Source organism: Osmerus eperlanus, chromosome 26 (assembly GCF_963692335.1).
Source record: "Osmerus eperlanus chromosome 26, fOsmEpe2.1, whole genome shotgun sequence".
Taxonomy (NCBI): domain Eukaryota; kingdom Metazoa; phylum Chordata; class Actinopteri; order Osmeriformes; family Osmeridae; genus Osmerus; species Osmerus eperlanus.
In genome coordinates, this window is record NC_085043.1 from 260,760 (window position 1) to 272,575 (window position 11,816).

The window sequence follows — 11,816 nt, forward strand, 5'->3', positions numbered from 1 at the left end:
TCCACGCAAAACGTTTGGGTCACTTGATCTTTGCTTACTTCAAAACGTGTCCAGAATTCCTTCAGCACCACAACCGTGCTGAAACTGACATCGAAGCCCTGCCCAGCAGGCAAGGCCACGATGCAGTTCAGCTCGGCCGGTGTGAACCTGAGCAGTCTCTGCAGCAACCTCCTGGAGAAGTCCAACCTGGACATCTCCACCTTCACTCCACCCACCACCTTGAACAAGAAACGCACACTGTTGTGCCTCCTCATGCCGGCACGAGCGGCCGACATCCTGGAGGCACGAACAACACTGAACAAAAAACAATCAGAAACGTGGGAGGGGAGGGTGACACAGCAAGAGGGAACAGGAGGGGGGGGGGGAGGGATCACCAACACAAGAGGGTAGGGGGAAGACAAACACTGGTGTGGGGGGGGGGGGGGGGTAGGGGAGGGGGGGGGGGGGGGGGAAGGGGCACACTAACAATACAATGGAGGGTAACGAACACTGAACTGGACTACACAAACACCCCACCAAAAACCAAATCAACAAAGAAAAGCAACTGAAAAGACCGGCCAAAAGAAATTAACCACAAAAAACACTTAGACACAAGACAAGAAAACAAGAATACACCAAACGGAAAACTACTGAGACAAACACTCACACTAACAAGACACACCTCCCACCAATTACCTGGCTTGCTAGGCCTGGCAACTGGCGGCACGGAAAAACACTGACAAACAACACTTAACTAGACACACCTGCCCCCAATCAAGGATTGGTGGCTAGGCTACACCAAAACAAACACTTAAACTCACAAAAAGGACTATGGACAAACAAACTATGGACAAACTAATAAACAAGACAAAAAGGAAACACCTAACAAAACTTAAACAAATAGGACACACAGAACAAACAAGAAGCTAAACAAAAAACAGGCTAAACTGTACAAACACAAGACAAGGCCCACAGGGGGACCGGAAAAGTACTGGCCTTGGAGGCACTCACCTGGCCTAGCACTAGGCTAGGCCAGTGGAAGAATGGAAATTTCCGGTGAGTGACTCCTCCTCCAGCACTGGCTCCGGTAACCGTCTGTGGACCTGGGAACAAGACAGAGACAGAAATCAAACACAGTATCAAGACAAATCAAATTCAAAATGATAAGGACAAAAACCAACTGAAAAGGGTAACGCCCACCGGCCGGTCGATCGCCCACGGCCCAAGGAGAGATTTTCGATCAGTATCGATCTCACTCGATACTTCACTTGATCTCAACCAAAAGGCCGAGAAGCGATGACCGCATTATCGGACGCCCCCCGCGCGCGGACCCTCCGTGCACCGGCTGGGCCACTCGGTCGCCACACCAAGAACGGCCGAAACTACGGAAGCGGAAAGCCCAGGCCAGAAGCCGCAGAGGAAGCGGGGACGGAAGCGGAAAGCCCAGGCCAAAAGCCGCAGAGGAAGCGGGGACGGAAGCGGAAAGCCCAGGCCAAAAGCCGCAGAGGAAGCGGGGACGGAAGCGGAAAGCCCAGGCCAAAAGCCGCAGAGGAAGCGGGACGGAAGCGGAAAGCCCAGGCCAAAAGGCAACAGAATTGAAACGGCTACAGAAGAAGCAAAGACAAAAGCCTTACCCGCACGCACGCACGCACGCACGCACGCACGCACGCACCTAACCCCAAAGCCAAGCAGGGACGGAAGCCGAAAGCCAAGGCCAAAAGCCGCAGAAGAAGCGGGGACGGAAGAGGAAATCAAAGGAAAAGGCAACAGAATTGAAACGGCTACAGAAGATGCAAAAACAAAACCTGCCTTGCACGCACGCACGCACGCACGCACGCAACCCCAAAGCCAACCTTACCCTGCTTTTGTCACACGTCCATCAGGCTCTGCCCTCCCTCGGGCAAAGCCTCCCAAAAATACCACGTTCCACTCGTCGGCGTTCCCCTCCACGGAAGTCTTTAGTAAAAGGCGAAAGGCTTGTGCGTGCTGAAGGGGAACCAGAGTGCCGATTTGAAACGGCCCAAACGGCCTACCCCCAACCCCTCCGTTGGCCCTGACTCACCCGTCCGCGGCGGCGAACCGCATCCTTATCGGGAAAAAAAGGCGCGGAAACGCCACGGGCCTGCGGAGGGGCTCGGCCCGCCCGCCCGCTTGGCTTCTCTTTTATCGCCGCAATTTCTCCATTTCACGGATCGCTTTTTCTCGATTAAGATCCCTACGTGTTTATCGTATGCGCCTTCCAGCCAGTCGACTCCGTGTCGGTGTGGGCTGACACGGCGATAAAAAACTCATTCCGATTGCCTTCCCATTTTTCACCTCGGCCGCTGACTGTCAGCCAGTTCTCTCTCTCTCTCTCTCTCTCTCTCTCTCTCTCTCTCTCTCTCTCTCTCTCTCTCTCTCTCTCACTCACTCACTCACTCACTCACTCACTCACTCACTCACTCACTCACTCACTGACTCACTCACTCACTCACAGCTGAAATTGAAATAAAATAATATAAAATAAAATAAATAAAGTGGACGAGACGAGGTCGGAGAGAGGCGTCGATTTCATCTGTCTCTGTCTGGGAGTCAGGTGGCTGAGCGGTGAGGGAGTCGGACTAGTAATCCGAAGGTTGCCAGTTCGATTCCCGGTCATGCAAACTGACGTTGTGTCCTTGGGCACTTCACCCTACTTGCCTCGGGGGAATGTCCCTGTACTTACTGCAAGTCGCTCTGGATAAGAGCGTCTGGTAAATGTAATCTGTCTCCTTGGCAGACGGGTCCGGCCGCGGTTACCATTTGTCTTCCGCCGTTCCGACCTTATCAATTTAATGTCGGTCAACGTGGCCAGTCTGATTCCGAGGGCTGCAGCCGCACGGCCGCTTGGCAGACGGTTCCGACCGCGGTTTCTCTGAATCCAAACGTCCCGTGGCCCGTCTGCTTGCCGAGGCCGTCCTACCTGCAAACTTGGCAGAAGGGTCCGACGGAGGTTTTCTCTGGTTCTCTGGTTGGACAAAATAAAATAAATAAATAAAGTGGTGAGAGAGGTCCGGCCGCGGTTTTCTCTGGTTGGACCAAAAAATAAAAAATAAAAACAAAGTGGTGAGAGAGGTCCGGACGCGTTTTCTCTGACGCCAGACGTCACGTGGCCCCGTCTGCTTGCCGAGGCCGTCCTACCTGCAAACTTGGCAGAAGGGTCCGACGGCGGTTTTCTCTGACGCCAGGCCAATTCTGCCGCCGAGAGGGATCGCCAATCGTCGATTCGTAAAGGCGTCATTAGACTCAGGGGAGATGTTGGAGGCGTGGATCAAACCTCGTCAAGTTGAGAGAGCCCAATGACGCCTACCTAATTCGACCGCCGTAATTGACAACGCAGACACTGCGGTGGGTCACAACGACCCACGGACAGCTCCACCTAGTGTTAACTAGTGATATAACCTGATATATAAACTTCTGGGGCGGGCGGCGGGTTCACAATTGACAACGCAGACACTGCGCTGGGTCACAATGACCCGGAGACAGCTCCACCTAGTGTTAACTAGTGATATAACGTGATATACACACTTTGACAACGCAGACACTGCGGTGGGTCACAATGACCTGAGGGCAGCGCGAGTGTTCCTCCTAGTTTTAACTGTTGATATTATGCGATATACCCCTCCCCTACGTATCTACGTTTTTGTATTAGGAAGAGTCGCACCGACACGGCGGTGGCAGGGTTAATACAAAAATAATAATTCTTTTTTTAAATTTTTATTAGATAAAGGTATCGCTACACGACGGTGGGTCACAATGACCCGAAGGTAGCACAAGGGGTAGGAATAGGTATCGCAACACGACGTTGGGTCACAATGACCCGAAGGTAACACAAGGGTTAAAGCAATACCAGAATGAAAGTCTCAAAACTCGGAATCTAATGGCTAAATCTTGTAAAGTAGCATGGATTCGGTGATTTCCGGTTGATTTGAGTCAGTGTGGCCTGTTTTAGGCTGAAATCTAAGTCAAAGTCATGCAATGTGAACCAGCACATTGCCAAACAGTGTAAATGCATTGAAAACGGCTATTAACCCGTTAAGGAGTAGCGTCAAACATATGTGATCGTTCGAAAGCGGGCCCCACAGAGTACCGTCACACGTGTGATTCTGAACATTCCAACCGACTATTTCCCGATAGACAAAAACTATATGACAAACGCTATAGTATGGCTTTAAAATTTACAATTAGGAGGCTAACAAGTAACACTAGCAGGTAGTAGCATTGCTACGAGTATTATGCTAGGTTGCTAGGTAACGGAAGCTAACTAAAGCTAGCTAGCTTCCGTTTTGGAAAAATAACTCACTCTGGTGGAAGCGTCGGTAATATTTAGAACTCACTCCTTAAAAGGTTAAGGAGCTGAAAAGCACTTTAAAGCAATACAAGAATAAAAGTCTCAAAACTCGGAATCTAATGGCTAAATCTTGTCAAGTAGCATGGATTCGGTGATTTCCAGTTGATTTGAGTCAGTGTGGCCTGTTTTAGGCTGAAATCTAAGAAAGTCATGTAATGTGAACTAGTACAATGCCAAACAGTGTAAATGCATTGAAAACAGCTATTAAGGAGCTGAAAAGCACTTTAAATCAATACAAGACTGAAAGTCTCAAAACTCGGAAACTAATGGCTAAATCTTGTCAAGTAGCATGGATTCGGTGATTTCCAGTTGATTTGAGTCAGTGTGGCCTGTTTTAGGCTGAAATCTAAGAAAGTCATGTAATGTGAACTAGTACAATGCCAAACAGTGTAAATGCATTGAAAACGGCTATTAACCCGTTAAGGAGTAGAGTCACACATATGTGATCGTTCGAAAGCGGGCCCCACAGAGTACCGTCACACGTGTGATTCTGAACATTCCAACCGACTATTTCCCGATAGACAAAAACTATATGACAAACGCTATAGTATGGCTTTAAAATTTACAATTAGGAGGCTAACAAGTAACACTAGCAGGTAGTAGCATTGCTACGAGTATTATGCTAGGTTGCTAGGTAACGGAAGCTAACTAAAGCTAGCTAGCTTCCGTTTTGGAAAAATAACTCACTCTGGTGAAAGCGTCGGTAATATTTAGAACTCACTCCTTAAAAGGTTAAGGAGCTGAAAAGCACTTTAAAGCAATACAAGAATGAAAGTCTCAAAACTCGGAATCTAATGGCTAAATCTTGTCAAGTAGCATGGATTCGGTGATTTCCAGTTGATTTGAGTCAGTGTGGCCTGTTTTAGGCTGAAATCTAAGAAAGTCATGTAATGTGAACTAGTACAATGCCAAACAGTGTAAATGCATTGAAAACGGCTATTAAGGAGCTGAAAAGCACTTTAAAGCAATACCAGAATGAAAGTCTCAAAACTCAGAATCTGATGGCTAAATCTTGGATTTGGTGATTTCCAGTTGATTTGAGTCAGTGTGGCCTGTTTTAGGCTGAAATCTAAGAAAGTCATGTAATGTGAACTAGTACAATGCCAAACAGTATAAATGCATTGAAAACGGCTATTAAGGAGCTGAAAAGCACTTTAAAGCAATAGAAGAATGAAAGTCTCAAAACTCAGAATCTAATGGCTAAATCTTGTAAAGTAGCATGGATTCGGTGATTTCCAGTTGATTTGAGTCAGTGTGGCCTGTTTCAGGCTGAAATCTAAGGCAAAGTCATGTAATGTGAACCAGTACAATGCCAAACAGTGTAAATGCATTGAAAACGGCTATTAAGGAGCTGAAAAGCACTTTAAAGCAATACAAGACTGAAAGTCTCAAAACTCAGAAACTAATGGCAACGTAAGGGAAACGTAACTGTGTTAGCTGGGACATCTTGTCAAGTAGCATGGATTCGGTGATTTCCGATTGATTTGAGTCAGTGTGGCCTGTTTTAGGCTGAAATCTAAGTCAAAGTCATGTAATGTGAACCAGCACAATGCCAAACAGTGCAAATGCATTGAAAACGGCTATTAAGGAGCTGAAAAGCACTTTAAAGCAATACAAGAATGAAAGTCTCAAAACTCGGAATCTAATGGCTACATCTTGTCAAGTAGCATGGATTCAGTGATTTCCGGTTGATTTGAGTCAGTGTGGCCTGTTTTAGGCTGAAATCTAAGTCAAAGTCCTGTAATGTGAACCAGTACAATGCCAAACAGTGTAAATGCATTGAAAACGGCTATTAAGCAGCTGAAAAGCACTTTAAAGCAATACAAGAATGAAAGTCTCAAAACTCGGAATCTATTGGCTAAATCTTGTCAAGTAGCATGGATTCGGTGATTTCCAGTAGATTTGAGTCAGTGTGGCCTGTTTTAGGCTGAAATCTAAGTCAAAGTCCTGTAATGTGAACCAGTACAATGCCAAACAGTGTAAATGCATTGATAACGGCTATTAAGGAGCTGAAAAGCACTTTAAAGCAATACCAGAATGAAAGTCTCAAAACTCGGAATCTAATGGCTAAATCTTGTAAAGTAGCATGGATTCGGTGATTTCCAGTTGATTTGAGTCAGTGTGGCCTGTTTTAGGCTGAAATCTAAGTCAAAGTCCTGTAATGTGAACCAGTACAATGCCAAACAGTGTAAATGCATTGAAAACGGCTATTAAGGAGCTGAAAAGCACTTTAAAGCAATAAAAGAATGAAAGTCTCAAAACTCTGACTCTAATGGCTAAATCTTGGATTCTGTGATTTCCAGTTGATTTGAGTGTGGCCTGGACACTGGAGAGCAACCTGCAACCCAGGTGGCCCAGCAAGCAGAAGGTTGCAGCCAAGGACGCGGCTGAGAAAAGGAAACAAACCCACTACTACAACCAGCGTCACGGAGCGAGGCGCCTTCCGCCACTACAGCCAGGAGACCAGGTCCTCACCAGGCTAGACAACCAAAAGTCCTGGGCCACCCCAGCCGTGGTGAAAGGTGAGAGCGTCACACCCAGATCCTACCTTGTCAGAGCAGGGCGCCATGCTCCGCCGTAACCGTCGCCACCTTCAGGCGGTGCCCGACTTGAGACCCGCGGCGTCAGAGACACTGGTGCTCACACCAGAGCAGTCATCTGGCGACCTGGCGAGCCCGAGGGGGAGCCCTACAGCAGTCGACACAGGTATTACGACAACCGGTGATGGCCTGAGACAGACCAGGTCAGGCAGGGTCAGCCGTCCGGTTCAGAGACTGGACTTGTAAAAGATGTCGTTTGACACTGAAAAGAGTTCCGGCAATGAATGTATTGTGAAACAGAATTCCAGCAATGTCATGTTGCCATTTACTGATATTGCATTGGGTGTTATAGTACCAACATTAAGTGTTTTCCTCCTGTAACAGGTTGTTAAGAATGTTACAGAAGAGTTCCAGCAATGTATCTAATATCAGTGTTGAATGTATTGAATTGATTGGTCCTGCAATCAAGTTATAATATACAGAGCACCAGAGATACGTTTTGTTAACTGAACAGTGGAAAATTTGTTTTGATGAGGCTCGAGGACGTAATCGCCTTTGTTTTGCATTTCGAGAATAATCTTGCCTATTGTTTTCAAGATTAGATCACAGACATTAGCTAGTGCTTTAACCCTTGTGTTATCTTCGGGTCATTCTGACCCATCAGTCATTGTGACCCACCGTCGTATTGCGACAGATTTACCGCATACAAAGACAAAGTGAAGCATTTTCTTTTAACCGTTGGGCTGTCTCAGACCCCCCACATTGCAAAGGTTAAAAGAAAATAATTTTAATTTGTTTTTGTATTGGGTAAAATTGGGTAAACACAACGATGGTTCGTTATGAACCTTTGGGTCATGTGACCCGAAGGCAGCACGAGGGTTAAGAGGGGGCGATGTATGGAATATGTCATTTGGGATGTGAAGCAAGATGTCAACTTAAAAGAGGGAGATGTCATGGAATGATCACATTCAGAATATGTTGATACGTCATCACGTGATACTGGGAACATTGGCGGTTGTTGTATGAACTGGGAGGGGAGTAAAGCAACGTTAAGATAACGCTTAGTGTGGACATTCGTCATCCCATTAATAAGAGTTATTAATACATATTACAGTTAATGGGTAAATACTTCGAATTATCTAGGTATTTACCACCTTGGTACCAATCGGTAATACCCAATAAAACACAAAACATACCCTTTACTTTCTATGTAAATATCTAGTACTTAAGGACTGTAAAAGGAAGGTTTACCCATTTTTCTATCGTAGGTTGGTCCAGTCTGTAAGGAAGAAAAATGTTGCCTGGTCAAATAATTGTCCAACTAATCTCAACTGAGTGAGAACACTTTTATGAGTAGGATACCCTTGCCTTTGAGTGTTCGGATGTAAAAGTATGTGAAATTTCCTGCATTATCAAACAGTGGAGATCTCTCATTAATTTAAGAAGTAACAAGCACTGCACAGCCAGCATGAGGCTTGAAAACATTTGTAGGCCCACCGTTCTCATTAATCATTAAAGAACTGACAGGTGTAAAATCGTACACTTACCTCAATTATAGCCTTTGAAATCGCCATCTCTGCTTCCTCATCTGAGATGTGTCTTGTTGTTAGCTCCCTTTCAAAATTAAGTCTAACAACTTTTATTTCGTTTTTTCAACAAAAGAATAATAACCCATATAACAAAATGTTATAACGAGCCATTAATCGTTTCATTATGCTTGGTTTTCGTTATTTTGTATTGTTTTGGAATACTTGAGAAATACAAAAATGAATAGCCACTTACGCGGACCGTAGAGCTTAATGGGGCAAACTATAATAGACTGTTAAAAGGAAGTGTAGCGCCTTAAGCCAACCTTCAGGCTACACAGCTCTTACTTTGAAATATGTTTAATGGTGGCCCCTCCTTTCACCCCCCTTACATATCATCCGTCTCCCCTTTGCCGATTTTGTGATGGGAATTGGGGAACGAAAACACTTGTAGGTGTGTCTCGCGAATTGCCAAGCGTACATTGGTAGCGCATGGCTCAAATATTTGCTTTGCCGATTGCAAAATGTGATGGAAAAACGATTGGCCACAATATACCCTGACCCTTTGGCGTCTCTCCAAACCTGATCCCGTAGGCAGCGTAGTAAAAATAAGATGACAATCGATCTGTGGGAGCCTTCGCGCCTTCTCTGGCCAAGGCGGTGAGCAATGTCTATCCCTTCTTTCAGTTGATCACGGAGAGTTGGAGCCATCTTTCCCAGTATGTCAATTATCAGCGACCTAACATCCTCCCCATCTCTTTCTTTCACTCCATGTAACTTCAAGGACCATTTTCGGCTGTAGCTCCGCTATTTCTTGTTTAAGAGATGTGTTTTCTGTTTTCAGCGAGTGAACCTCTTTTTCCACGCGGTTCGTATCTTGTTTCTGCTTAGCTACGTCTGTTGTCAATTGCTAAACGGTTTGAGTTAGGTCAAGTATTTGTCTTGAAGTTGTTACTGTTGTCTGTTCAATCACCGTCAACTTTCGGAACGTGTCATCGTGCTTAGCAGAGAGTGCATGTACGGCCGCTAGTATTTCGTCGGAGATTTCACTGTCAATGCGTTTAGATTTTCTTGATGGTGGTTTCAATGGCGTATCGGGGAGTGAGACAAAGAGAGTGTCCATCTGTGCTTTAGGAGTAGTTTCAAACCGGTTATCGTCTTCTAGTTGTTTCTCAGAAGTGAATGAAGACAATGATGTAGCCGAGGTTTCAGCGTAGCTAGCATCATGTATCATCGAGTGTTCCCCCATGTTCTCCTGTACAGTAAAAAGTGATTTTCGGTTTTTCCCTTTTCGTCTTCCCATCCAAATATGATCACAGGGGGAGTAAATAATCAGGTCTTATTCGTGTTCCAAATTACAAACGTTAAAAGTTGTTGTTCATAACAAAACCTCTCAACTACCTAGGAGTGTACGGAAAAGCACACCTTCCACAAAGACGCCATCTGCCTTGTCCTTAAGCTAATGAGGTAAGCTATCAATCAATGTATGTCACGGTGTCACCTTAACCCCATTGGTTGATCGGTATCAGAGTGAGAATATGGACTTTCCATGCCTGGGGTTATGGAAGCAAATCGTGACCACAATTCAAATTCAAATGCATTTCCAGAAATGCATTTTCATTTTCAAGAACGTGGCTGCAAAATCGTGACCACAATTCAAATTCAAATGCATTTCCAGAAATGCATTTTCATTTTAAGAACGTGGCTGCAAAATCGTGACCACAATTCAAATTCAAATGCATTTCCAGAAATGCATTTTCATTTTAAGAACGTGGCTGTAAAATCGTGACCACAATTCAAATTCAAATGCATTTGCAGAAATGCAAAATGAACGAAAAAGCATTCTGAGTGGCGCAGCAGAGTGACGTCAGTAGCCGCTCTTCTTCAGCTCCCTGCTGACCGAGCTATCCATCTTGTTCGGTAGGGGGCGGTGTGCACATCTGCATTGCATTACATTGCAAATGTGCCGGGAAATTGATTGAATTGCCGGGTCTTTAGAGCAGCGTTCCCCAACCGGTGCCCACCGGTCCGCGGACCGGTACCGGTCCGTGGGTCATTTCGTACCGGGCCGCACAAAAAAGAATTAATAACATTATTTCCTTTTAATTGATTATCAGAGTCTGAAAGACGTTTTATTCTGAAAAATGACCTGATTCTCTCCTTCTCCGCGGGCCTTTTCCCCTGAGCAAAAAAGCTCTGCAAAGACGTGTGTTTACTCATTTTTTAGCAAGTTTGTGGGCTTTATTGAACGGTATCATGCGCGTCTCTTCCTCTTGACACATGACAAGTGATAGTTACCACTCAATGAAGCCTGTTTGAGACAACAACTCTATCGGTGTTTTGGATGAAGGCTATCCTGAGATCGCCACTAAAGCACTGAAAACCCTGCTTCCATTTCCAACATCAAGCGGGATTTTCTGCCGTGACAGCAATCAAACAAAATTATGTAATAGGCCTGAACTGGATATAAGGAACGCACTTCGGGTGTCACTGTCGTAGCTTATAGTCACACACAACAGTGGGACTGACACATCGAAAGCTAGCTAGTAACAATATAACGATGGAAAACCAGGCTAAGAAACTTAAAGATGGGTCAATTGAAAAAACGGCTGTTTATTTTACATAAAACTCCAAAAACTATTTTTCGCTCAAATCAGCTAAACTATTTTTCTCGCGCGCTCCGCGCGCTCGCATTAGGTGTGGAAGTCACTAACTATGATCACATCAAACCCAGAATGTACATGCATTAGCAGCGCAGCTGTCCAGGGCCTATCTTTCCTCCCAGTCCGTTCTGCCGGTCCGTGAAAATATGTCTTACATGAAAGCGGTCCGTGGCGCAAAAAAGGTTGGGGACCGCTGCTTTAGAGGACGCATCACAGACCATGGCGCTCCCTCAAATTGTGCAAACACTGTTAGAATTAGCTGAACAGGTAGAATCTAATAATATATCTGAGTCTGATGCCCGTGACCGAGTAGAACAAGTCACAGAGAGCTTGGCTGCATACTCTGCCGTCACAGATTTACACATTAATAGTAGCTCTGCCACCGTTTTAGTCATTGTTTGACATCAAGTTGCTCAGTCTGTGATGCGTCCTCTAAAGACCCGGCAATTCAATCAATTTCCCGGCACATTTGCAATGTAATGCAATGCAGATGTGCACACCGCTCCCTACCGAACAAGATGGGTAGCTCGGTCAGCAGGAACTGAAGAAGAGCGGCTACTGATGTCACTCTGCTGCGCCGTTCAGAATGCTTTTTCGTTCATTTTGCATTTCTGCAAATGCATTTGAATTTGAATTGTGGTCACGATTTTACAGCCACGTTCTTAAAATGAAAATGCATTTCTGGAAATGCATTTGAATTTGAATTGTGGTCACGATTTTGCAGCCACGTTCTTAAAAT

General features: G+C 45.4%; 1 non-coding gene across 1 annotated transcript; it reads right to left on the reverse strand.

Annotated features, from left to right (window-relative positions):
- Window positions 1-1,867: 1,867 nt before the first annotated feature.
- On the reverse strand, window positions 1,868-1,985 carry LOC134013441 (U5 spliceosomal RNA). The gene has a single exon (XR_009928929.1). It is a non-coding gene; the product is annotated as a U5 spliceosomal RNA (small nuclear RNA).
- Window positions 1,986-11,816: the final 9,831 nt, after the last annotated feature.